Source organism: Babylonia areolata, chromosome 14 (assembly GCF_041734735.1).
Source record: "Babylonia areolata isolate BAREFJ2019XMU chromosome 14, ASM4173473v1, whole genome shotgun sequence".
NCBI lineage: Eukaryota > Metazoa > Mollusca > Gastropoda > Neogastropoda > Buccinidae > Babylonia > Babylonia areolata.
Genome location: NC_134889.1, coordinates 2,023,110 through 2,050,928, shown reverse-complemented (window position 1 = coordinate 2,050,928; position 27,819 = coordinate 2,023,110). Strand labels below are relative to the sequence as shown.

The following is a 27,819-nucleotide window of genomic DNA, read 5'->3' as shown; positions in this document are numbered from 1 at the left end:
GGTGTGGGCACTATGAACGTGATGTGGTGTGGGCACTATGAACATGATGTGGTGTGGGCACTATGAACATGATGTGGTGTGAGCACTATGAACATGATGTGATGTGGGCACTATGAACATGGTGTGGTGTGGTGTAGGCACTATGTCGTGTGGTGTGGGCTTTGTACATGTGATGTGGTGTGGGCACTATATACACAATGTGGTGTTGGTGCAAAAAGAAGGAAGCGGTGTTGGCACTACACACATGAAGCGATACAGTGTGGGCACTATATACACAGTGCAGTGTTGACAATATGATAATGAAACGATGTGGTGTGGTGTGGGTGTTGACACCATGATAACAAAGCGGTGTGGTGTGGGTGTTGACACCATGATAACGAAGCGGTGTGGTGTGGTGTGGGTGTTGACACCATGATAAAGTGGTGTGGGTGTTGACACCATGATAACGAAGCGGTGTGGGTGTTGACACCATGATAAAGTGGTGTGGGTGTTGACACCATGATAACGAAGCGGTGTGGGTGTTGACACCATGATAAAGTGGTGTGGGTGTTGACACCATGATAACGAAGCGGTGTGGGTGTTGACACCATGATAACAAAGTGGTGTGGTGTGGGTGTTGACACCATGATAAAGTGGTGTGGGTGTTGACACCATGATAACAAAGCGGTGTGGGTGTTGACACCATGATAAAGTGGTGTGGGTGTTGACACCATGATAACGAAGCGGTGTGGTGTGGGTGTTGACACCATGATAACAAAGCGGTGTGGTGTGGGTGTTGACACCATGATAACGAAGCGGTGTGGTGTGGGTGTTGACACCATGATAACAAAGCGGTGTGGTGTGGGTGTTGACACCATGATAAAAAAGCGGTGTGGTGTGGGTGTTGACACCATGATAACAAAGCGGTGCGGTGTGGGTGTTGACACCATGACAACAAAGCGGTGTGGTGTGGGTGTTGACACCATGATAACAAAGCAGTGTGGGTTGGTGTGGGTGTTGACAGTACCTGCACGACACGCTGGGCGAGGCGGTGCGGGGCCTGCTGGAGGGGGAGGAGGACTACGAGGTGGACCCTGCCCGCGTCAACAACGCCACGCTGACTGCCCACCAGGCCGCCCTGCAGACCTGCGTCTCTGGTGTCTGGGACAGGATCATCACGTCCTGTCATTGCTTCCCTGTGTGAGTCACTGCACTGTGCTGTGGGGTGGGGTGGTGTGGGGTGGTATGGTGTGGGCTTTGGGGTGGGGTGGGGTGGTGTGTTATGGTGTGGTGTGGGGTTTGGGGTGGGGTGGTGTGTTACGGTATGGTGTGGTGTGGTGTGTTATGGTGTGGTGTGTTATGGTGTGGGGTGGGGTGGTGTGTTGTGTGTTATGGTGTGTTATGGTGTGTTGTGGGGTGGTGTGGTGTGGGGTGGTGTATGGTGGTGTGGTGTGGTGTGTTATGGTGTTTGGGTGGTGTGGTGTGGTGTGTTATGGTGTGGGGTGGGGTGGTGTGTGGTATGGGGTGGGGTGGGGTGTTATGGTGTGGGGTGGGGTGGTGTATGGTGGTGTGGTGTGGTGTGTTATGGTGTTTGGGTGGTGTGGTGTGGTGTGTTATGGTGTGGGGTGGGGTGGTGTGTGGTATGGGGTGGGGTGGGGTGGGATGGTGTGGTATGGGGTGTGGTGTGTGCTGTGCTGTGACATGATCATTACCTCTTGTCACTGTTTTCCCATGTGAAGCGCTGTGTGTTGTGTGTTGCTTTGTTACATTGTGTTGTGTTACTGTGTTACACTGTGTTGTGTGACGGAATTATCATTGTCGTTAGTTTGTTGTTGTTGGTTGGGGTTTTTTGGTCAGTAGACATTGGTGAATCACACACATACATTGATGTAAAGATGATTACAGGTGGAATTTCCCCCATGATTCTTTCTTTTGACTGATGAAACATTAATTCTGTCTTTCAATTACAACATTAATTGTGTTATCAATTGACAACATAAATTCTGTTGACTGATGACATGAGTATTATTGACAGAGGACAACATTGATTTTGTCATGAACTGATGACAACATTTATTCTAGTGACTGATGACAACATTAATTCTGTTATTAATTGACAACAAACATTCTGTTGACTGATGACAATGTCAGTTTTATTGACAGAGGACAGCATTGATTTTGTCATTAACTGATGACAACATTACTTCTGTTATTAACTGACATTAATTCTATCGATTGATGACAACAATTCTGTTATTAACGGATGACAACATGGATTCTGTCGAATGATAACATAGTTCTGTTATTAACGGATGACAACATGGATTCTGTCGAATGATAACAACATAGTTCTGTTATTAACGGATGACAGCATGGATTCTGTCAAATAACAACATAGTTCTGTTATTAACGGATGACAACATGGATTCTGTCGAATGATAACAACATAGTTCTGTTATTAACGGATGACAGCATGGATTCTGTCGAATAACAACATAGTTCTGTTATTAACGGATGACAACATGGATTCTGTCGAATGATAACAACATAGTTCTGTTATTAACGGATGACAGCATGGATTCTGTCGAATAACAACATAGTTCTGTTATTAACGGATGACAACATGGATTCTGTCGAATAACAACATAGTTCTGTTATTAACGGATGACAACATGGATTCTGTCGAATAACAACATAGTTCTGTTATTAACGGATGACAACATGGATTCTGTCGAATGATAACAACATAGTTCTGTTATTAACGGATGACAACATGGATTCTGTCGAATGATGACAACATAGTTCTGTTATTAACGGATTCTGTCGAATGATGACAACACAGCATAATTCTGTTATCATCTGAGGACAGCATGAGTTGTGTTGACTCCCTGAGGGAGAGGGAAGTGTTTCACAGGATTCCATAGCTGTGTTCACCGTGGTGATGAGGGTTGAGGTCAGGTTTCAGCAGGGTGTTGTGTCCTCGGGAAGGGCACTGTACTCTGATGGCATCTTTAACTCTTTCCATACGAACGGCGAAAGAAACGACGTTAACACTGAGCATTTCACCCCAATTACCATCATCAAAATATTGCAAGCAGAAGGCTCTCATACTGAAGACGTGAATGTTGACAAAGAATACCACAATTCTGACGACGGAAGCTAAAGGTTGCGTCATTCAGACACCCACTGGACATCCGAGGGGTCTGTGTAGAGGAGAAGAGATGACTGGCCGTACTGAGTGAGTTAACCTCTAGCGTTCAGTGCCTCAGTGGTCATAAATGGTTATGGGATCTTTAACATTCAGTGCCTCAATGACCATATATGGTTATGGGACGTTTAACAAACAAGCAGCGTTAACTCCATTCACTAAAGGACAGTTGACTCAGTGAATTAGAGGAGACGTTTCACAGGATATCCTTGACCTGTGTGCGGCATTTTCTGACCACCGTGTTTTCCATGTGTGTGTGTGTGGTGTGTGTGTGTGTGTGTGGTGTGTGTGTGTGGTGTGTGTGTGTGTGTGGTGTGTGTGTGTGTGTGTGTGTGTGTGTGTGTGGTGTGTGTGTACTGCAGTGAACTGCGGGAGGTGTTTGCTCGGTTCCGGGAGCACTGCAGGCAGCAGGGGAAGGAGGAGCTCAGCGACAACCTGATCAGTGCCTCCATCTTCCTGCGCTTCCTCTGCCCCGCCATCCTCTCCCCCAGTCTCTTCAACATCACCAAGGGTAGCCACTGCCGCTTACTGCCCCCTGTCTTGTGTAGTCTGTTATATTAGCTGTTATATGGCGTACCCACTGCTGCTTACTGTCTTGTGTAGTCTGTTATATCATCTGTTATATGACGTACCCACTGCCGCTTACTGTCTTGTGTAGTCTGTTATATCAGCTGTTATATGACGTACCCACTGCCGCTTACTGTCTTGTGTAGTCTGTTATATCAGCTGTTATATGACGTACCCACTGCCGCTTACTGTCTTGTGTAGTCTGTTATATCATCTGTTATATGACGTACCCACTGTCGCTCCCTGTCTTGTGTAGTCTGTTATATCAGCTGTTATATGACGTACCCACTGCCGCTTACTGTCTTGTGTAGTCTGTTATATCATCTGTTATATGACGTACCCACTGCTGCTTACTGTCTTGTGTAGTCTGTTATATCATCTGTTATATGACGTACCCACTGCCGCTTACTGGCCCCCTGTCTTGTGTAGTCTGTTATATCAGCTGTTATATGACGTACCCACTGCCGCTTACTGCCCCCCGTCTTGTGTAGTCTGTTATATCATCTGTTATATGACGTACCCACTGCCGCTTACTGCCCCCTGTCTTGTGTAGTCTGTTACATCAGCTGTTATATGACGTACCCACTGCCGCTTACTGGACCCCGTCTTGTATAGTCTGTTATATCAGCTGTTATATGACGTACCCACTGCCGCTTACTGTCTTGTGTAGTCTGTTATATCATCTGTTATATGACGTACCCACTGCCGCTTACTGCCCCGTCTTGTGTAGTCTGTTATATCATCTGTTATATGACGTACCCACTGCTGTTCACTGTCTTGTGTAGTCTGTTATATCATCTGTTATATGACGTACCCACTGCCGCTTACTGTCTTGTGTAGTCTGTTATATCAGCTGTTATATGACGTACCCACTGCCGCTTACTGCCCCGTCTTGTGTAGTCTGTTATATCATCTGTTATATGACGTACCCACTGCCGCTTACTGCCCCCTGTCTTGTGTAGTCTGTTACATCAGCTGTTATATGACGTACCCACTGCCGCTTACTGTCTTGTGTAGTCTGTTATATCAGCTGTTATATGACGTACCCACTGCCGCTTACTGTCTTGTGTAGTCTGTTATATCAGCTGTTATATGACATCCCCACTGCCGCTTACTGTCTTGTGTAGTCTGTTATATCGTCTGTTATATGACGTACCCACTGCTGCTTACTGCCCCATCTTGTGTAGTCTGTTATATCATCTGTTATATGGCGTACCCACTGCCGCTTACTGTCTTGTGTAGTCTGTTATGTAATCTGTTATATGACGTACCCACTGCCGCTTACTGTCTTGTGTAGTCTGTTATATCAGCTGTTATATGACGTACCCACTGCCGCTTACTGCCCCGTCTTGTGTAGTCTGTTATATCAGCTGTTATATGACGTGCCCACTGCCGCTTACTGTCTTGTGTAGTCTGTTATATCAGCTGTTATATGACGTACCCACTGCCGCTTACTGTCTTGTGTAGTCTGTTATATCATCTGTTATATGACGTGCCCACTGCCGCTTACTGCCCCGTCTTGTGTAGTCTGTTATATCATCTGTTATATGACGTACCCACTGCCGCTCCCTGTCTTGTGTAGTCTGTTATATCATCTGTTATATGACGTACCCACTGCCGCTCCCTGTCTTGTGTAGTCTGTTATATCATCTGTTATATGACGTACCCGCTGCCGCTTACTGCCCCATTTTGTGTAGTCTGTTATATCATCTGTTATATGACGTACCCACTGCCGCTTACTGCCCCGTCTTGTGTAGTCTGTTATATCATCTGTTATATGACGTACCCACTGCCGCTTACTGTCTTGTGTAGTCTGTTATATCATCTGTTATATGACGTGCCCACTGCAGCTTACTGTCTTGTGTAGTCTGTTATATCAGCTGTTATATGACGTACCCACTGTCGCTTACTGCCCCTTGTCTTGTGTAGTCTGTTATGTCATCTGTTATATGGAGTGATGGCCTAGAGGTAACGCGTCCGCCTAGGAAGCGAGAGAATCTGAGCGCGCTGGTTCAAATCACAGCTCAGCCTCCAATATTTTCTCCCCCTCCACTAGACCTTGAGTGGTGGTCTTGACGCTAGTCATTCGGATGAGACGATAAACTGAGGTCCCGTGTGCAGCATGCACTTAGCGCACGTAAAAGAACCCACGGCAACAAAAGAGTTGTTCCTGGCAAAATTCTGAAGAAAAATCCACTTCGATAGGAAAAACAAATAAAACTGCACGCAGGAAAAAATACAAAAAAAATGGGTGGTGCTGTAGTGTAGCGACGTGCTGTCCCTGGGGAGAGCAGCCCAAATTTCACACAGAGAAATCTGTTGTGATAAAAAGAAATACAAATACAAATATGATGGCCGCAATAGCTAGTTGGTTAAAGCATTGAACTTTCAATCTGAGGGTCCTTGGGTTCGAATCTTGGTAACGGCGCCTGGTGGATAAAGGGCAGAGATTTTCCCAATCTCCCAGGTTAACGTATGTGAAGACCTGCTAATGCCTGAACCCCCTTCATGTGTATATGCATGCAGAAGATCAAATATGCTTGTTAAAGATCCTGTAATCCATGTCAGCGTTCAGTGGGTTATGAAAACAAGAACAGTCGGCAATACCCAGGTAGGCAGCCTGTTGTGTAAATGACCTTGTGCTTGTAAAGCAGAGCTTGGTCTCTGACCAAGGATATGTGCTATATAAGGATTCATATCAAATGAAATCAAATCAAAATACTCTATCAGAACAGATCTCTGTGTGTAAAATTGGGGCAGCTCTCTCCAGGGAGAAGGCATCACAACCTTGCAGCACCACTCTCTATTTCTTCTGTCTGTCTGTCTGCAAGTGTGTTCCTTTTCCTGTCAGGGACAACCCTATTGTTGCCGAGGGTTCTTGTAAATGCGGTGAGTGCATGCTACATTCTGTATGTCCTATCATCCTATCCAAATGACTAGCATCCAGACCACCACTCAAGGTCTGGGTGGAGGGGAAGAAAATAACCTCCAAGTGTTGGATCCTATGCACTTGGGATTCTCTCGCTTCCTACGTTGAGACTGTTGATGTTGATGTTGACAGGGTCAGTAATGTGTGCCAGTGATTTTGGTCTGAATGTGGTTGCTAAATGGGATTGGTCAGTGCTGTTTGTTTGTATGTGCCCATTTTCACAGCTTGTATTGGTCATCGTGGAGTAAAATAATGTATGTCTCTGCGGTGAATGATGTTGACAGTGATACAGTGAGGTGACGGATGTGACCGTGTTCAGATTATTGGTGTATTGGTGTTGATCATTATGGCATCAATGATAATTGTATGTGTGTGACCATTTTCATGGTGTTGATCTTCATGGCTTCTGAAATGTGTGACTGTGTTCAGAGTATTGATGTTGATCATCATGGCTTCTGAAATGTGTGACTGTGTTCAGAGTATTGATGTTGATCATCATGGCTTCTGAAATGTGTGACTGTGTTCAGAGTATTGATGTTGATCAACATGACATCAGTGATGTGTGACTGTGTTCAGAGTATTGATGTTGATCAACATGACATCAGTGATGTGTGACTGTGCTCAGAGTATTGATGTTGATCAACATGACATCAGTGATGTGTGACTGTTCATAGTATTGATGTTGATCAACATGACATCAGTGATGTGTGACTGTTCATAGTATTGATGTTGATCAACATGACATCAGTGATGTGTGACTGTTCAGTGTATTGATGTTGATCAACATGACATCAGTGATGTGTGACTGTGTTCATAGTATTGATGTTGATCATCATGACTTCAGTGATGTGTGACTGTTCAGAGTATTGATGTTAATCATCATGACTTCAGTGATGTGTGACTGTTCAGAGTATTGATGTTGATCAACATGACATCAGTGATGTGTGACTGTGTTCAGAGTATTGATGTTGATCATCATGACATCAGTGATGTGTGACTGTTCAGAGTATTGATGTTGATCATCATGACATCAGTGATGTGTGACTGTGTTCAGAGTATTGATGTTGATCATCATGATATCAGTGATGTGTGACTGTGTTCAGAGTATTGATGTTGATCATCATGACATCAGTGATGTGTGTCTGTGTGACTGTGTTCAGAGTATTGATGTTGATCATCATGACATCAGTGATGTGTGACTGTGTTCAGAGTATTGATGTTGATCATCATGACATCAGTGATGTGTGACTGTGTTCAGAGTATTGATGTTGATCATCATGACATCAGTGATGTGTGACTGTGTTCAGAGTATTGATGTTGATCATCATGACATCAGTGATGTGTGACTGTGTTCAGAGTATTGATGTTGATCATCATGACATCAGTGATGTGTGACTGTTCAGAGTATTGATGTTGATCAACATGACATCAGTGATGTGTGACTGTGTTCAGAGTATTGATGTTGATCATCATGACATCAGTGATGTATGTCTATGTGACTGTGTTCAGAGTATTGATGTTGATCATCATGACATCAGTGATGTGTGACTGTGTTCATAGTATTGATGTTGATCATCATGACATCAGTGATGTATGTCTATGTGACTGTGTTCAGAGTATTGATGTTGATCAACATGACATCAGTGATGTATGTCTATGTGACTGTGTTCAGAGTATTGATGTTGATCAACATGACATCAGTGATGTGTGACTGTTCATAGTATTGATGTTGATCAACATGACATCAGTGATGTGTGACTGTGTTCAGAGTATTGATGTTGATCAACATGACATCAGTGATGTGTGACTGTGTTCAGAGTATTGATGTTGATCATCATGACATCAGTGATGTGTGACTGTGTTCAGAGTATTGATGTTGATCATCATGACATCAGTGATGTGTGACTGTGTTCAGAGTATTGATGTTGATCATCATGACATCAGTGATGTATGTCTATGTGACTGTGGTCAGAGTACCCCAGTGACAGGGCAGCCAGGAATCTGACGCTGGTCGCCAAGACCATTCAGACGTTGGCCAACTTTACGAAGTGAGTCCAACACACTGGGCACATACCTGTTTCTGTGTGTGTGTGTGTGTGTGTGTGTGTGTGTGTGTGTGTGTTCGTTCTTTAGTTTAACGTCTTTTCACTGTAAGTGATATTAGACGAGGGAAGGAAAAAAAATCAAGTGGGAGGAGGGGGAGGGGGGGGGGGGGGGACGGTGGTGGGAATTACTGTGTACGCATACGAGTAAGTGAAAGTGTGTGTGTGTGTGTGAAAATTATTGATTTAAGTTTTGTTTAAAAAAAACAAACAAAAAAAACAACATAACAATATAACATATTTCTAATGAAAAACTAACAACTATAACAGCAAACCAACTGAACTATTTAACAAGGAGTTGAAAAAGTCATACATTAGCAATGGACTGCTGAAGATCGTCAACACTGAAGATGATTTCAGTTCAGGGATTTGAGACTTTAAGGAAAAAAAATCGAGTGGGAGGAGAGGTAGGGGGTGGGGGTGGGGGGGGGGGGAATTACTGTGTACGCATACGAGTAAGTGAAAGTGTGTGTGTGTGTGTGTGTGTGTACTGGTTCCAGAGGGCACATGATATTAACTTCTTGTCGTACCTTGCCTTGGTTTTTATTTTACTGATGTGCATAATGTTTGTTGTAATGTGTGTGGTGACGTGTGTATTTCCTTGTGCGTCAGGTGTGTTGTAATGTGTGTGATGACGTGTGTATTTCCTTGTGCGTCAGGTGTGTTGTAATGTGTGTGATGACGTGTGTATTTCCTTGTGCGTCAGGTGTGCTGTAATGTGTGTGATGACGTGTGTATTTCCTTGTGCGTCAGGTGTGTTGTAATGTGTGTGGTGACGTGTGTATTTCCTTGTGCGTCAGGTGTGCTGTAATGTGTGTGATGACGTGTGTATTTCCTTGTGCGTCAGGTGTGCTGTAATGTGTGTGATGACGTGTGTATTTCGTTGTGCATCAGGTGTGTTGTAATGTGTGTGGTGACGTGTGTATTTCCTTGTGCGTCAGGTGTGTTGTAATGTGTGTGGTGACGTGTGTATTTCCTTGTGCGTCAGGTGTGTTGTAATGTGTGTGGTGACGTGTGTATTTCCTTGTGCGTCAGGTGTGCTGTAATGTGTGTGGTGACGTGTGTATTTCCTTGTGCGTCAGGTGTGCTGTAATGTGTGTCGTGACGTGTGTATTTCGTTGTGCGTCAGGTGTGTTGTAATGTGTGTGGTGACGTGTGTATTTCCTTGTGCGTCAGGTGTGCTGTAATGTGTGTGATGACGTGTGTATTTCCTTGTGCGTCAGGTGTGTTGTAATGTGTGTGATGACGTGTGTATTTCCTTGTGCGTCAGGTGTGTTGTAATGTGTGTGGTGACGTGTGTATTTCCTTGTGCGTCAGGTGTGTTGTAATGTGTGTGGTGACGTGTGTAATTCCTTGTGCGTCAGGTGTGTTGTAATGTGTGTGGTGACGTGTGTAATTCCTTGTGCGTCAGGTGTGTTGTAATGTGTGTGATGACGTGTGTATTTCCTTGTGCGTCAGGTGTTTTGTAATGTTTGTGGTGACGTGTGTAATTCCTTGTGCGTCAGGTGTGTTGTAATGTGTGTGATGACGTGTGTATTTCCTTGTGCGTCAGGTGTGCTGTAATGTGTGTGATGACGTGTGTATTTCCTTGTGCGTCAGGTGTGCTGTAATGTGTGTGGTGACGTGTGTATTTCCTTGTGCGTCAGGTGTGTTGTAATGTGTGTGATGACGTGTGTATTTCCCTGTGCGTCAGGTGTGTTGTAATGTGTGTGATGACATGTGTATTTCCCTGTGCGTCAGGTGTGTTGTAATGTGTGTGATGACATGTGTATTTCCCTGTGCGTCAGGTTTGGAGGGAAGGAGGAGTTCATGATCTTCATGAACGGTTTCATCGAGAAAGAAGCAGCGAAGATGAAGAACTTTCTGAGAACGATTTCTGTGAGTACTGTGAGCAGTGGAGCCGTGGTTGCTTTCTGTCGCATTATATGACAGATTGATGGTGCTATCGCTGTGTTTAGTGCGTGTGTGTCTGTGCGGTGTGTGTGTTTGTGAGTGTTTCCTCTCTCTCTCTCTCTCTCTCTCTCTCATGTGTCAGTGTGTGTGTGTGTGTGTGTGTGTGTGTGTGTGTGTGTTTATATATATATATATATTATTCATCCACATATTTATTTTAATTGTGTTATATCTGTGCACTTTGCTCTCGTTGCTTAAATGTGTCAGGAGAGAGAGAGAGACAGTCGGGTGTGTGTGTGTGCATGCATGCATCTGTGTGTGTGTGTGTGTGTGTGTGTGTGTGTAGACAGTGTTCTGTCCAGTGACCGTTGATGCTATGTTCAGACCCAGGACAGCGGGAAGCAGTTCCAGCGATACGAAGGTCACATCGACCTGGAGAGAGAGCTCTCCGTTCTGCACTCCATGCTTCTCGACTTCATCCACAGGTCACCGGAGGTCAGGCACTGTTAGGGGCGTCCACATTCTGTCTGTTAAGGACATATCCATATTGTGTCTGTTAGGGACGTCCACATTCTGTCTGTTAAGGACATACATATTGCCTCTGTTAGGGACGTCCACATTCTGTCTGTTAAGGACATCCATATTGCCTCTGTTAGGGACGTCCACATTCTGTCTGTTAAGGACATCCACATTCTGTCTGTTAAGGACATATCCATATTGCCTCTGTTAGGGACGTCCACATTCTGTCTGTTAAGGACATATCCATATTGCCTCTGTTAGGGACGTCCATATTCTGTCTGTTAAGGATATATCCATATTGCCTCTGTTAGGGATGTCCACATTCTGTCTGTTAAGGACATATCCATATTGCCTCTGTTAGGGACGTCCACATTCTGTCTATTAAGGACATATCCATATTGCCTCTGTTAGGGATGTCCACATTCTGTCTGTTAAGGACATATCCATATTGCCTCTGTTGGGGACGTCCACATTCTGTCTGTTAAGGACATATCCATATTGCCTCTGTTAGGGATGTCCACATACTGTCTGTTAAGGACATATCCATATTGCCTCTGTTAGGGACGTCCATATTCTGTCTGTTAAGGACATATCCATATTGCCTCTGTTAGGGATGTCCACATACTCACTGTTAAGGACATCCATATTGTGTCTGTTAATTACATCCATATTGTGTCTGTTAAGGACATATCCATATTGCCTCTGTTAGGGACGTCCATATTCTGTCTGTTAAGGACATATCCATATTGCCTCTGTTAGGGATGCCCACATACTCACTGTTAAGGACATCCATATTGTGTCTGTTAATGACATCCATTTTGTGTCTGTTAATGACATCCATATTGTGTCTGTTAAGGACATCCATATTGTGTCTGTTAAGGACATCCATTTTGTGTCTGTTAATGACATCCATTATTGTGTCTGTTAAGGACATCCATTTTGTGTCTGTTAAGGACATCCATATTGTCTCTGTTAGGGATGTCCACATACTCACTGTTAAGGACATCCATATTGTGCATGTTAAGGATATCCATATTGTGCATGTTAAGGACAATATATTGTGCATGTTAAGGACATCCATATTGTGTCTGTTAAGGACATCTGTACTGTGTCTGTTAAGGACATACGTATTGTGTCTGTTAAGGACATCCATACTGTGTCTGTTAAGGACATCTGTACTGTGTCTGTTAAGGACATCTGTACTGTGTCTGTTAAGGACATCCATATTGTGTATGTTAAGGACATCCATACTGTGTCTGTTATGTGTCTGTTAAGGACATCTGTACTGTGTCTGTTAAGGACATCCGTATTCTGTCTGTAAAGGACATCCATATTGTGTTTGTTAATGACATCCATACTGTGTCTATTAAGGACATCCATACTGTGTCTGTTAAGGACATCCATATTGTGTCTGTTAAGGACATCCGTATTGTGTCTGTTAAGGACATCCATACTGTGTTTGTTAAGGACATCCGTATTGTGTCTGTTAAGGACATCCATATTGTGCATGTTAAGGACATCCGTATTGTGTCTGTTAAGGACATCCATACTGTGTCTGTTAAGGACATCCATATTGTGAATGTTAAGGACATCCATATTGTGTCTGTTAATGCCATCCATATTGTGTTTGTTAAGGACATCCATACTGTGTCTGTTAAGGACATCCATATTGTGAATGTTAAGGACATACGTATTGTGTCTGTTAATGCCATCCATATTGTGTTTGTTAAGGACATCCGTACTGTGTCTGTTAAGGACATCCATATTGTGCATGTTAATGACATCTGTACTGTGTCTGTTAAGGACATCCATATTGTGCATGTTAAGGACATCCATATTGTGTCTGTTAAGGACATCCATACTGTGTCTGTTAAGGACATCCATATTGTGCATGTTAAGGACATCCGTATTGTGTCTGTTAAGGACATCCATATTGTGCATGTTAAGGACATCCATATTATGTCTGTTAAGGACATCCGTATTGTGTCTGTTAAGGACATCCGTATTGTGTCTGTTAAGGACATCCATACTGTGTTAAGGACATCCATGTTCTATGTCTGTTAAGGACATCCATACTGTGTCTGTTAAGGACATCCATACTGTGTTAAGGACATCCATATTGTGTCTGTTAAGGCCATCCATACTGTGTCTGTTAAGGACATCCATACTGTGTCTGTTGAGGACATCCATATTGTGTCTTTTAAGGACATCTATGTTCTATGTCTGTTAAGGACATCGATATTGTGTATGTTAAGGACATCCATACTGTGTCTGTTGAGGACATCCATATTGTGTATGTTAAGGACATCCATACTGTGCCTGTTAAGGACATCCATATTGTGTATGTTAAGGACATCCATACTGTGTCTGTTGACATCCATATTGTGTCTGTTAAGCACATCCATGTTCTATGTCTGTTAAGGACATCCATACTGTGTCTGTTAAGGACATCCATGTTCTATGTCTGTTAAGGACATCCATACTGTGTCTGTTAAGGACATCCATGTTCTATGTCTGTTAAGGACATCCATACTGTGTCTGTTAAGGACATCCATGTTCTATGTCTGTTAAGGACATCCATACTGTGTCTGTTAAGGACATCCATGTTCTATGTCTGTTAAGGACATCCATGTTCTATGTCTGTTAAGGACATCCATACTGTGTCTGTTAAGGACATCCATGTTCTATGTCTGTTAAGGACATCCATACTGTGTCTGTTAAGGACATCCATGTTCTATGTCTGTTAAGGACATCCATACTGTGTCTGTTAAGGACATCCATGTTCTATGTCTGTTAAGGACATCCATACTGTGTCTGTTAAGGACATCCATGTTCTATGTCTGTTAAGGACATCCATACTGTGTCTGTTAAGGACATCCATACTGTGTCTGTTAAGGACATCCATACTGTGTCTGTTGAGGACATCCATACTGTGTCTGTTAAGGACATCCATACTGTGTCTGTTAAGGACATCCATACTGTGTCTGTTAAGGACATCCATACTGTGTCTGTTGAGGACATCCATGTTCTCTCTGCTAGGGACATAGATACTGTGTGTGTTAAAGACACCCATGTTCTCTCTGCTAGGGACATCCATATTGTGTCTTTTAAGGACGTCCACATTCTCTGTGTTAAGGACGTCCATACTGTGTCTGTCAGGGACGTCCATACTGTGTCTGTCAGGGACGTAGACATTGTGTGATGTGAGCCAGGCAGTGAGTGACAGAAGGCATGGCTGTCTTCCTGCTGCAGGTCGGGGAGAAGTTACCACAGCTGGTGACCATCCTGACCACCATCTCCCAGGCCCTGGATGACCCTTCCGTGGGTCAGCAACACTCTGCCGCCCGGCACAGTCAGGTCTACGACAACATGCCCACCTCCTCCTCCTCCCCCTCCACCACCGCCCTTCCCTACGTGCGCAGAATGAGTGACAAGGGTGGTGGTGGGGTGGGGCCCGTGGATGGGGGGCTGGGGGGGTCGGCAGTGGACACCTCCCCCTCCCCCACCACGCAGGCGGTGCGGGAGTTGCTGCGTCAGTGTGGGGAGCCCGAGGAAAGCCTGACGGCCTTCGCCGCCCGCTGCGCCGACAGGAACGGGCGGAGGGACCCAGCCACAGAGTCTGCGTCAGTGCGCCCCCCTGAACCCTCCTCCTCCTCCTCCTCCTCCCCCTACCTCCACCCTGCCACCACCACCACCCCTCGTGCGGGGACGGTGAAGACCCATACCACACCCAGCCTCCTCCACCCCCACCCCTTCCACAAGGGGGACGAGTTATCCGAGGAGTTCTCCGCCTTGTATTCCTCAGTGGCCACGTCCTCGCACTCTTCGCAGCACAAACGTCAAGGTGGTGGGGGTGTGGTGGGAGTGGGGGGAGTGTCTGCCACCCCCACCACCCCCCACCAGGCTGGGGCGTTGCCTCAGGACGGTGTGATGCTTAACCCGTGGAGTCAGACGGCAAGCGCGGCGGGGAGTGCGGGGGCGGCAGCAACAGACGACAGTGTGTATGGTGACTACATCGACCTGATCCCCTTCATGGACGAGGAAGGGGGGCAGAACTCATCCTCAGAGCTGGACGGCCCCACCACAGCCAACACCTCCCAGATGTCCATCGGGCAGTGGTCCTCGGGCATGGCCTCCTCGGGGTACCAGTCCCTGGGCTACTACAGTCACAGCAGCAGCCCCGTGCAGGACACGGCTCACCCACAAAGGGAGGTCACAACCACCGGCAGCAGCAGCGGCGGCTCGCAGGAGGTGGTGGCGCCGTCGCCCATCATCCACTACCCCCCCACACCCCCTATCCTTTGCCAACCCCCTGTACCGCCACCAGCAGCTCTGCCATCAGCAGCGTCGCCTCACTCCGCAGCACGGCATGGCTCACAGGGAGGGCGGGGGTGACGTGGGGGTGAGGGGGGTGGAGGAAGGAGGGGGGAGGGAGGGAGGCGTGCGGTCTCAACGCTCCCACTCCCTGCAGAGCGGCGGCAGTCACAGCAGTGTGGACCCCCTGAGGAAACTGTCACAGCTGTCCAGCTCCAGTGGGAGCAACGACTCCCTCTCCACCACCACCACCACCACCACCCACCACTCCCCTTCCACCCGCACAGGAGGAAGGGGGGCGTTGGTGGTGGGCAGGAGGGGTGGGGGGAGGAGGGAGGGGGGAGGCGCTCAGTTCTCGGGGTCATCGTCGCGGGGGGGTTGGTCGTCATCCGCGTCGTCGCCGGCTCACGGCAGCCCCAGGACAGAGCAGCAGAGGCAGCGCTCGGGCTCGAACTCGGGCCCTTCCCTGCCCCCCCCGGAGGTCCCGCCCCGACCGCACAGACTGCTGAGCAAACTGCGGGAGGAGGAGGACAGTGCGGGGCCCCCTCCCGCCATCCCCCCCCGCCCCGACCGCACCACCACCACCACCACCACCAACTGTGATAGCTCCTCCTCCCCCTCCTCCTCCTCCCCCTCCTCCTCGTCCTCCTCCTCAGAGGCGCGACAGCTGGGGTCGCGGCCCCACCACCTGTCCCACAGCATGGACTTTGGCTGCCTGCAGCGCCAGCAGACCCCGCCGCTGCCTCGCACAGCCACGGAGTCGGTCATCATGAAGGGAGGGACCCCGGTGCACCTGCACTCAGCCGGCACCAGCAGCTCCCCGCGCTTCTCTCGGGAGAACAGCCTGTCCAGTGTGCACAGCGCTCAGAGTCAGGGCTCGCTCAGCGGCCAGGGCCGACGTCTGTCCCCACAGAGCGCCGTGCACATGGGCATCAGCTCCGTGCAGAGGAAGCTGCAGGAACAGGAGAGAACCAAGCAGGAGGTGAGAACATTGAACCGTCTTCGACGGGCGCAATAGCCGAGTGGTTAAAGCGTTGGACTGTCAATCTGAGGGTCCCGGGTTCGAATCACGGTGACAGCGCCTGGTGGTTGAAGGGTGGAGATTTTTCCGATCTCCCAGGTCAACATATGTGCAGGCCTGCTAGTGCCTGAACCCCCTTCGTGTGTATATGCAAGCAGAAGATCAAATACGCACGTTAAAGATTCTGTAATCCATGTCAGCGTTCGGTGGGTTATGGAAAACAAGAACATACCCAGCATGCACCCCCCCGAAAACGGAGTATGGCTGCCTACATGGCGGGGTAAAAACGGTCATACACGTAGAAGCCCACTCGTGTGCATACGAGTGAACGCAGAAGAAGAAGAAGAAGAAGAAGAACCATCTTCAGTCTGACGTCTTTCCGCTTTGATGTCATCATGGACGAATAGAATAGTAATGATAATGAAAAGGGATAGATATGTAAGATGAAATATAGAAAAAGGAGTGTTTTTAAACAGAGGGTGTCGGGTGGGGTGGGGAGGGGGGTTGGGGGGAAGAAGTTTGTGTGTGTGTGTGTTTTCCACTTTAAGTGATGTTAGACAAATAAAAAATGATTATGATAATGAAATAAATTTTTAGAAAATTGGAATTTTTCTACAGAAATTGATACTAAATAATAATAAGGGGATGGGTGGGAGGTGGGGAGGGGGTGTGGGGGGGAAGAAGTGTGCGTGTCTATGTGTGGAGGGGGGGTGTGGGGGGAAGAAGTGTGTGTGTCTATGTGTGGAGGGGGTGTGGGGGGAAGAAGTGTGTGTGTCTATGTGTGGAGGGGGTGTGGGGGGGAAGAAGTGTGTGTGTCTATGTGTGGAGGGGGGTGTGGGGGGGATGAAGTGTGTGTGTCTATGTGTGGAGGGGGTGTGGGGGGAAGAAGTGTGTGTGTCTATGTGTGGAGGGGGTGTGGGGGGGAAGAAGTGTGTGTGTCTATGTGTGGAGGGGGTGTGGGGGGAAGAAGTGTGTGTGTCTATGTGTGGAGGGGGTGTGGGGGGAAGAAGTGTGTGTGTCTATGTGTGGAGGGGGGTGTGGGGGGGAAGAAGTGTGTGTGTCTATGTGTGGAGGGGGGTGTGGGGGGAAGAAGTGTGTGTGTCTATGTGTGGAGGGGGGGTGTGGGGGGAAGAAGTGTGTGTGTCTATGTGTGGAGGGGGGTGTGGGGGGAAGAAGTGTGTGTGTCTATGTGTGGAGGGGGTGTGGGGGGAAGAAGTGTGTGTGTCTATGTGTGGAGGGGGTGTGGGGGGGAAGAAGTGTGTGTGTCTATGTGTGGAGGGGGGTGTGGGGGGAAGAAGTGTGTGTGTCTATGTGTGGAGGGGGGTGTGGGGGGAAGAAGTGTGTGTGTCTATGTGTGGGGGGTGTGTGGAGAGTTGCTATGTGTGGAGGGGTTGTCCCGAAAAGCTGGTGGTGTCTATTGTTGCATGTGGTGACGCCAGGAGTAAAAGTGGTGGTTGTCTGTCAGTGTGAGCGTTGCTATTTGGTAGGAGCAATGACTGCTCATTAGAGTCTCAGAGTGTTGAGTAAGGGTGCTTGGGTCAAACAGTGGCTGTTGTCATTGTAGCTGACAGTCTTCTGGGCACAACAGCAATGGTGTTTGTTTCATTGTGGAAGGCGTTTTAAGAACATGTAGTGTGTGTGTTGTGGGGGGTGGATTGGGGGGGATGATCTTTGTTATCTCACTGTGTGGAGGTGTGTGTGGGGTAAGAAGTGTTTGTGTCTATGTGTGTGGTGGTTTATGAAGTTGTGTGCTATGTGTGCGAGGTAGGGTAGTGTAGATAAATGCTGTGATGTATGTTGGGAGAAGTGTGTGTGTTGTGTGTAGTCATTTGGGGTGTGGGTAATAGAACGATGTTTATGTACAAAGGTTTGTGTAGATGGGTTTTGGAGGGAAGTAAGATATGATGATTGTTCCTCACTGTGTGTGTGTGTGTGTGTTGTGTGTGTGTGGATGATGTGTGTGTGTCTATGTGTGTGATGGGGTGTGTGGGGTGGTGTGTGGGGTGGGGTCTATGTGTGTGTGGGGTGTTGTGGGTGGTGTGTGTGTTGTGTGTGGGGTGGTGTGTGGGTGTGAGAGTGTGTGTGTCTAGTGTGTGTGTGTGTGTCTGGTGGGTGAGAGTGTGTGTGTCTTGTGTGAGGGTGGTGTGGGGATGGTGTGTGCTGCCCTTTAGTGTGTGATAGGTGTTTGAAAATCTGTCACTTTGTATGTGTAATGTGTGGGGGTGTGTGGGTGCAAGCAAGTATGGTGCATGTGTGGTAGGTGGGTGTGGTGGGGTGCATTAATTAATGTTTTTCTATGATTAGATGGTGTGTGGTGAGGGATGAGTGTGTGTGATCTAATGATGGGAGAGGGGGTGCTGCTGTGGGGGTGTGAATGATCTGTGTGTCTATGTGTGGAGGGGGTGTGGGGGGAAGAAGTGTGTGTCTATGTGTGGAGGGGGTGTGGGGGGAAGAAGTGTGTGTGTCTATGTGTGGAGGGGGTGGAGATAGGGAGAGACAATCCAGAAAATAAAAAATAAAAAAAGCTATAAACACCAGCATCAAACAACTATAAAAACTATAACTAATGTCCTCCACACACAGCATGGCCTGGGTTTGTCTGTCAATGTCCAGCTGTCACACTGCTCATTCAGAGTCCCCCCACACACAGCATCACACTGCTCATTCAGAGTCCCCCACACAGAGCATTGTACTGCTCATTCAGAGTCCCCCCACACAGAGCATCACACTGCTCATTCAGAGTCCCCCCACACAGAGCATTGTACTGCTCATTCAGAGTCCCCCACACAGAGCATCACACTGCTCATTCAGAGTCCCCACACACAGAGCATTGTACTGCTCATTCAGAGTCCCCCCACACAGAGCATCACACTGCTCATTCAGAGTCCCCCACACAGAGCATTGTACTGCTCATTCAGAGTCCCCACACACAGAGCATCACACTGCTCATTCAGAGTCCCCCCACACAGAGCATCACACTGCTCATTCAGAGTCCCCCACACAGAGCATTGTACTGCTCATTCAGAGTCCCCCCACACAGAGCATCACACTGCTCATTCAGAGTCCCCCCACACAGAGCATTGTACTGCTCATTCAGAGTCCCCCACACACAGCATCACACTGCTCATTCAGAGTCCCCCACACAGAGCATCACACTGCTCATTCAGAGTCCCCCCACACAGAGCATTGTACTGCTCATTCAGAGTCCCCCACACAGAGCATTGTACTGCTCATTCAGAGTCCCCCCACACAGAGCATCACACTGCTCATTCAGAGTCCCCCCACACAGAGCATTGTACTGCTCATTCAGAGTCCCCCACACACAGCATCACACTGCTCATTCAGAGTCCCCCACACAGAGCATTGTACTGCTCATTCAGAGTCCCCCCACACAGAGCATTGTACTGCTCATTCAGAGTCCCCCCACACAGAGCATTGTACTGCTCATTCAGAGTCCCCCCACACAGAGCATTGTACTGCTCATTCAGAGTCCCCCCACACACAGCATCACACTGCTCATTCAGAGTCCCCCACACAGAGCATTGTACTGCTCATTCAGAGTCCCCCCACACACAGCATCACACTGCTCATTCAGAGTCCCCCACACAGAGCATCACACTGCTCATTCAGAGTCCCTCCCACACAGAGCATTGTACTGCTCATTCAGAGTCCCCCACACAGAGCATTGTACTGCTCATTCAGAGTCCCCCCACACAGAGCATCACACTGCTCATTCAGAGTCCCCCACACAGAGCATCACACTGCTCATTCAGAGTCCCCCACACAGAGCATTGTACTGCTCATTCAGAGTCCCCCCACACAGAGCATTGTACTGCTCATTCAGAGTCCCCCCACACAGAGCATTGTACTGCTCATTCAGAGTCCCCCCACACAGAGCATTGTACTGCTCATTCAGAGTCCCCCCACACACAGCATCACACTGCTCATTCAGAGTCCCCCACACAGAGCATTGTACTGCTCATTCAGAGTCCCCCACACACAGCATCACACTGCTCATTCAGAGTCCCCCACACAGAGCATTGTACTGCTCATTCAGAGTCCCCCACACACAGCATCACACTGCTCATTCAGAGTCCCGAACACACAGCAACACCTGGGTTTGTCTGTCATTGTCCAGCTGTCACACTGCTCATTCAGAGTCCCACACACAGAGCATCACACTGCTCATTCAGAGTCCCCCACACACAGCATCACACTGCTCATTCAGAGTCCCCCCCACACAGCATCACACTGCTCATTCAGAGTCCCCCCACACAGAGCATTGTACTGCTCATTCAGAGTCCCCCACACAGAGCATCACACTGCTCATTCAGAGTCCCCCACACACAGCATCACACTGCTCATTCAGAGTCCCCCACACACAGCATCACACTGCTCATTCAGAGTCCCCCCACACAGAGCATTGTACTGCTCATTCAGAGTCCCCCCCCACACAGAGCATCACACTGCTCATTCAGAGTCCCCCCACACAGAGCATTGTACTGCTCATTCAGAGTCCCCCCACACAGAGCATTGTACTGCTCATTCAGAGTCCCCCACACAGAGCATTGTACTGCTCATTCAGAGTCCCCCCACACAGCATCACACTGCTCATTCAGAGTCCCCCCCCACACAGAGCATCACACTGCTCATTCAGAGTCCCCCACACAGAGCATCACACTGCTCATTCAGAGTCCCCCACACAGAGCATCACACTGCTCATTCAGAGTCCCCCACACAGAGCATCACACTGCTCATTCAGAGTCCCCCACACAGAGCATCACACTGCTCATTCAGAGTCCCCCCACACAGAGCATTGTACTGCTCATTCAGAGTCCCCCACACACAGCATCACACTGCTCATTCAGAGTCCCGAACACACAGCAACACCTGGGTTTGTCTGTCATTGTCCAGCTGTCACACTGCTCCCCAACACAGAGCTGTCATTGTCCCAGCATCAGCAGTTTTACATGGAACCATTAATGTTGTGTGTGTGTGGTGGGTGGGATTGGGCGGGTTGTACTGCATCTTCTGTTCTATCTCACTCTGTGTGTGTGTGTGTGTGTGTGTGTGTGAATGCGTGTGTGTGTGTGTACTGCATTTTCTGTTTCCCCACACTGTCATCTGTGTGTGTGTGTGTGTGTGTGTGTGTGTGTGTGTGCGTGTGTGTGTGCTGGTGCATGCACGTGTTTGAGTGTGTGCATTTATGTGTGTTTTTAATTTAGCATCTTTTCACTTTAAGTGATATTGGATGTATATGTGTGCGTTTCTGTGTGCTGGTGCATGCATGTGTTTGAGTGTGTGCATTTAAGGGATATTAGATGTATATGTGTGTGTTTGTGCATGATGTGTGTTTGCATATGCATGATCATGCGTGCATGTGTGTGTGTGTGTGTGTGTGTGTGCATTTATGTGCATTCTTTAATTTAACATCTTTTTACTTCGAGTTATATTAGATGTGTGTGTGTGTGCATGTACATGCTTGTGTGTGTGTGTGTGTGTGTGTGTGTGCGCATTTATGTGCATTCTTTAACATCTTTTCACTCAGAGTAATATTAGATGTATGTGTGCATGCATGTGTGTGTGTGTGTGTGTGTGTGTGTGTGTGTGTGTGTGTGTGTGTGTGTGTGTGCCTGTACAATGATACATACCTGTGTGTCCACACAGTACGAGGGGGAGGTGCAGGTGTGTGTGTGTGTGCCTGCACAATGATACATACCTGTGTGTCCACACAGTACGAGGGGGAGGTGCAGGTGCTTCGCCAGCAGCTGGTGGAGGCCCAGGTGAGACTGCAGTCAGCGGAGATGCGGCTGATGGAGCACGAGGTGGACACGCACCAGCTGATGGCGGAGTGGCAGTCACGACTGGCGGAGAGCGAACAGCGCATCAGACAACAACAGGCACAGAAGGACGGACAGATGAAGTCCATTATCGAGAGGTGGGTGGGGGTGGGGTGAGGGTGGGGGTCTGTCAGTGTAAAGTGGTCAGTTATTGGTGGGGGTGGTCAGTGATCGGTGGTGGTCAGTTATTAGTGGTGGTCAGTTATTAGTGGTGGTCAGTTATTAGTGGTGGTGGTCAGTTATTGATGGTGGTCAGTTATTAGTGGTGGTCAGTTATTAGTGGTGGTGGTCAGTTATTGATGGTGGTGGTCAGTTATTAGTGGTGGTCAGTTATTGGTTGTGGTCAGTTATTAGTGGTGATCAGTTATTGATGGTGGTCAGTTATTGGTGGTGGTGGTCAGTTATTGATGGTGGTGGTCAGTTATTAGTGGTGGTCAGTTATTGGTTGTGGTCAGTTATTAGTGGTGGTCAGTTATTGATGGTGGTCAGTTATTGGTGGTGGTGGTCAGTTATTGGTGGTGGTCAGTTATTGGTGGTGGTGGTCAGTTATTGGTGGTGGTCAGTTATTGGTGGTGGTAGTCAGTTATAAACTGAAACTGAAACTATTGGTGGTGGTGGTGGTCAGTTATTGATGATGGTGGTCAGTTATTGGTGGTGGTGGTCAGTTATTGGTGGTGGTCAGTTATTGGTGGTGGTCAGTTATTGGTGGTGGTGGTCAGTTATAAACTGAAACTGAAACTATTGGTGGTGGTGGTGGTCAGTTATTGATGATGGTGGTCAGTTATTGGTGGTGGTGGTCAGTTATTGATGGTGGTGGTTCAGTTATTGGTGGTGGTTAGTTATAAACTGAAACTATTGGTGATGGTGGTGGTCAGTTATTGGTGGTGGTGGTCAGTTATTGGTGGTGGTGGTGGTCAGTGATTGGTCATGGTCAGTTATTGGTGGTCAGTCAGTTATTGAAAGGTGGGTGGTGGTGGTCAGTTATTGATGGTGGTGGTCAGTTATTGAAGGTGGTGGGTGTGGGTTAGTTGTTGGTGGGAGGTGAGTTATGGAAAGGAGGGTGGTGAGTTATTGATAGTGGTGAGTCACTGAAAGGTGTGTGGTGAGCAGACTGTTGTGAAGAGAAGAGAAGAGGAAGGAGGATAACTTCATACAGCGCGCTCACATTCTCTCGCTTCCTAGGCGGACGCATTACCTCTAGGCCATCACTCCACTTTTATATATATATATATGTGTGTGTGTGTGTGTGTGTCCAGACAAGACGCTCTCCTGATGAAGCCTTATGGGCAAAAATTTGAGAACAGAAAAAAAGGACAATTCTTTTCTTTGGGGTTTTATATAGTATTCTGTATCTAGATCTATCTGTTTGTCTATCTATCAATCAATCTATATCTATTTATATATATATATAGAGAGAGAGAGAAAGAGAGAGAGAGAGATACATCTGCACTAAAGGCCTGACTAGCATGTTGGGCAATACTACATGGTCAGGATATGTTCATAGCAAGACGTGGTGGTAGCGTAGCATAGAACTGTCCTGACACAATGACGCCCCGTGGAGTGAGAGAACCTGACAGAGACCCCTGTGTTGTCCCCCAGACTGGTGAGCATCGAGGAGGAGCTGCGCAGGGAGCAGGCCGACATGCAGAAGGTGGTCCACGAGAAGCAGCAGGTCATCGAGGTCCAGGAGCAGAGGATTCGAACCCTGGACAGCGCCAACGCCAAGCTGCTGAAGGCGCTGGCCGACCTACGAGAGCACGCCTCCTCCTCCTCCACCAACAGCAGCACGGGCACCACGACAGTGGACGACAGCAACAACAACAACAACAGCAACAACAGTGTGGAGGGAGTGGAGGGGGGTGGGGGGCGAGGGGGGCCCAGTGACTCTCCTCACAACGGACTGACCGGACCCCTGCGGTCCAAACTGACCACTGCCGACTTGGCTGGGTTCAAGAGCAGTACTTGTTGATGGGTAGACATACACCTGAGACAGTCGTGAGCAGTGTGTGTTGGATAGAAATGTGTGTGAGTCGTGAGCTGTTGGTTAGATATACCCGTGACAGTCAATAGCACTTCTCGATAATGGATAGACACAGATGTTATGGTCATGAGCAGTACGTGGTGATGGATAAATTCACCTGTGATACACCTGTGACAGTGATGAGCAGTTCTTGTTGATGGACAGACACACTCATAAGCCATGAGCAGGTGACGGCATGGACATAGCTGTGGCAGTCGTGAGCTGCACGTGTTGAAAGACACACCTGTCAAAAGTGTTGAGCAACGCTTGCAACAACTCGGTGAGCACTTCCAGAAAGCATCGCTGATATTTCATGAAGGCGTTAGTTAACCTATGTGAATGGAGAGTAGTGACCGGTGTTGTTCATGTGATAAAATGGTACGACTTCGGTGGAAACTGCTGTCAAGTCAACTGACCACGTGACCAAACGGGAGAGCAGAACTGTGCTGTGCTGGCGTGTGATATGGTGTGTGATTCTGACACGGTGCTGGTGATGTGTACGAGTCACCAGTGATGAGACCGAGAGGAGGAGAGATCACTGCCATGTTTGCAAACACTGGTGTGGAGCCTTTCAGCAGACAGTGAACCCAGTGTCTTGTGGGTGGGAAGTGTGGAGGGTTGTGTCAGTGCTTGGCACAGGGGAGACAACCAGGCTGTGTGTCAAGTCTGATGCTGTGGAAAATATTGCTGAGTTCTGAGGCAGTGTATGGAGGATGCTCTCAACATTCAGAAGTTGTCTTCATAGCACTGAATTCTGCAGCAGTGTATAGAGGGTGCTCTTCAACATTCAGAAGTTGTCTTCATAGCACTGAATTCTGAGGCAGTGTATGAAGGCTGCTCTTCAACATTCAGAAGTTGTCTTTTTAGCACTGAAAATTGAGGCAATGCAATGGAGAATGCTCTTCAACATTCAGAAGTTGTCTTTATAGCACTGAAAATTGAGGCAATGCAATGGAGAATGCTCTTCAACATTCAGAAGTTGTCTTTTTAGCACTGAATTCTGCAGCAGTGTATAGAGGGTGCTCTTCAACATTTCAGAAGTTGTCTTTTTAGCACTGAAAATTGAGGCAATGCAATGGAGAATGCTCTTCAACATTCAGAAGTTGTCTTTATAGCACTGAAAATTGAGGCAATGCAATGGAGAATGCTCTTCAACATTCAGAAGTTGTCTCCATAGCACTGAAAATTGAGGCAATGCAATGGAGAATGCTCTTCAACATTCAGAAGTTGTCTTTATAGCACTGAAAATTGAGGCAATGCAATGGAGAATGCTCTTCAACATTCAGAAGAAAAAGAAAACATTTGGAAGTTGAGAATGCTCTTCAACACTCAGAAGAAAAAGAAAACATTTGGAAGCTGTCTTCTGCTTCTTGGTCTTCTCCTCTTCTCCTTCAGCTCTGTGGAGAGTCACTGCGGCGCGGCACACAGGAGCTGGAGTAGTGTCAGGAAAACTGGGAAGGGATTACAGATAGCTGCACAAAATTCATTTTTAATTTTACTCAGTGTGAGGAGGACAGTGTGTGATTTTTCACCTTGGTTCTTCTCAGCTTCCCTTGTCTGCAGACTTCCTTCCCTTGCCCAAAATAGGAGTGGCACCATTGCTATACAAAACACTACAGGGATGGCGCCATTGCTGTTCCATACAGAACACTACAGGGATGGCGCCGTTGCTGTACCATACAGAACACTACAGGATGGCGCCATTGCTATACAGAACACTACAGGATGGCGCCATTGCTATACAGAACACTACAGGATGGCGCCGTTGCTGTACCATACAGAACATTACAGGATGGCGCCGTTGCTGTTCCATACAGAACACTACAGGATGGCGCCGTTGCTGTACCATACAGAACATTACAGGATGGCGCCGTTGCTGTACCATACAGAACACTACAGGATGGTGCCGTTGCTGTACCATACAGAACTCTACAGGATGGTGCCGTTGCTGTACCATACAGAACTCTACAGGATGGCGCCGTTGCTGTACCATACAGAACTCTACAGGATGGCGCCGTTGCTGTACCATACAGAACACTACAGGATGGCGCCGACTATCTGTCAGAAAAGAACTACCAGGACTTCAGTGACTTCCAGGACTTCACTGACGCACCCAACCAGTCCTCAAAAATGTTCTGCCGATTCAGAATTATTAATGTGTGTGTGTGTGTGTGCATTGCGAAAGTTTGTTCTGAGTGCATTTTGGATAAGTTCTATTATTCTGAACTTATTTTTTCCACAGCAACCAGCACAAACAGCCAGGATTGTGGAGGCCACCCTAGTTCCCTGCCTTACAACAAGGCTCTGTTTCATTCAGGCAGGAGTTTGTGAAAACTGAACAACTCCACGGATAGAATGAACAGCTCAATGACTCATCCTCTTGAGACGTGGGAAAGACAGCGAGCCAGTGTGTGTGTTCCAAATGGTCTGCAAGGGAAAGCACATGGTTCAGATGTTCTGCAGTGAGATCCATTCACTGATGCTGAACAGTAGCAGAGGCAGCAGCCCAAGGAAAAGGGAAGAGAAGTGTTGACCTCATTGTTCTGGCCGGTCAGTCGGTCAGCTGTCAGTGACCTGTGGTGTGGTTGATGGAGTAGGGGGGAAAGGTGCAATAGATTTCATCCTTCAGTCTCTTCCTTTGTGGACTCCCCATGTGTGTGGAAACAAAACTGGACTCTGTGAAAATCACCCATACCGCTTCACATGAGCTGTGATCCTAGCAGTGCTGTTTGCTTTGCATTAAGAGTTTTCCCCTAATCTTTTTTTTTTTTTTTTTTTTTTTTTGCTGCCCCATCATCTGCGCCGTTTCAGTGGCATTACTCCCACGCCGCTCATTTAGATTCCCCCATACACAGCCACACCCAGGTTCGTCCGTCGCAGTTCCAGCGTCGGCAGTCCACAGTTTTCCCCAGATCTTCCCAAACTCCATAGACTTGGGAAAAGTCTTACTACTAAGTGACATAGCTCTTCTAAGATCGCTTGAAGAATTTTCTTAAGTCTCTGCTTATTCCATTACCTTGGGGAAAGTTTTAACACTAAGTAAGGTAGCACTGCTAAGGCCCCTTTAACTCTCTCCATACGAACGGCGAAAGAGACGACGTTAACAGCGTTTCACCCCAATTACCACCATCAAAATATTACAAGCGGAAGGCTCTTACACTGAAGAGGTGAATGTTGACAAAGAATACCACAATTCTGACGACGGAAGCTGAAGATTGGGTCATTCAGACACCCACTGGACATCCAAGGGGTCTGTGTAGAGGAGAAGAGAGGACTGGCCATACTGAGTGAGTTAAGAATTTTCCCAAGTCTCTGCTTATTCTGCAGACTTCTTCTTTGCCATCGTTGTATTGATTTGTAATTTGTTACCATTCTGGATATGCTGAGATGGCCTTCCGATCGGTTTGATTTGAAGGGTTAGTGTGGT

At 47.6% G+C, this 27,819-nt stretch overlaps 1 pseudogene across 1 annotated transcript in view; it reads left to right on the top strand.

The window, feature by feature from the left end:
• Positions 1-26,541, top strand: part of LOC143289728 (uncharacterized) — a 140,188-nt pseudogene extending 113,647 nt beyond the window's left edge. The window contains exons 13-20 of the transcript XR_013056269.1: positions 1,004-1,179; positions 3,550-3,698; positions 8,656-8,731; positions 10,573-10,663; positions 11,063-11,173; positions 14,450-16,493; positions 22,268-22,470; positions 23,972-26,541. The product of XR_013056269.1 is annotated as an uncharacterized LOC143289728 (transcript). The remainder of the gene's footprint in view (positions 1-1,003; positions 1,180-3,549; positions 3,699-8,655; positions 8,732-10,572; positions 10,664-11,062; positions 11,174-14,449; positions 16,494-22,267; positions 22,471-23,971) is intronic.
• The last annotated feature ends 1,278 nt before the right edge of the window (positions 26,542-27,819 follow it).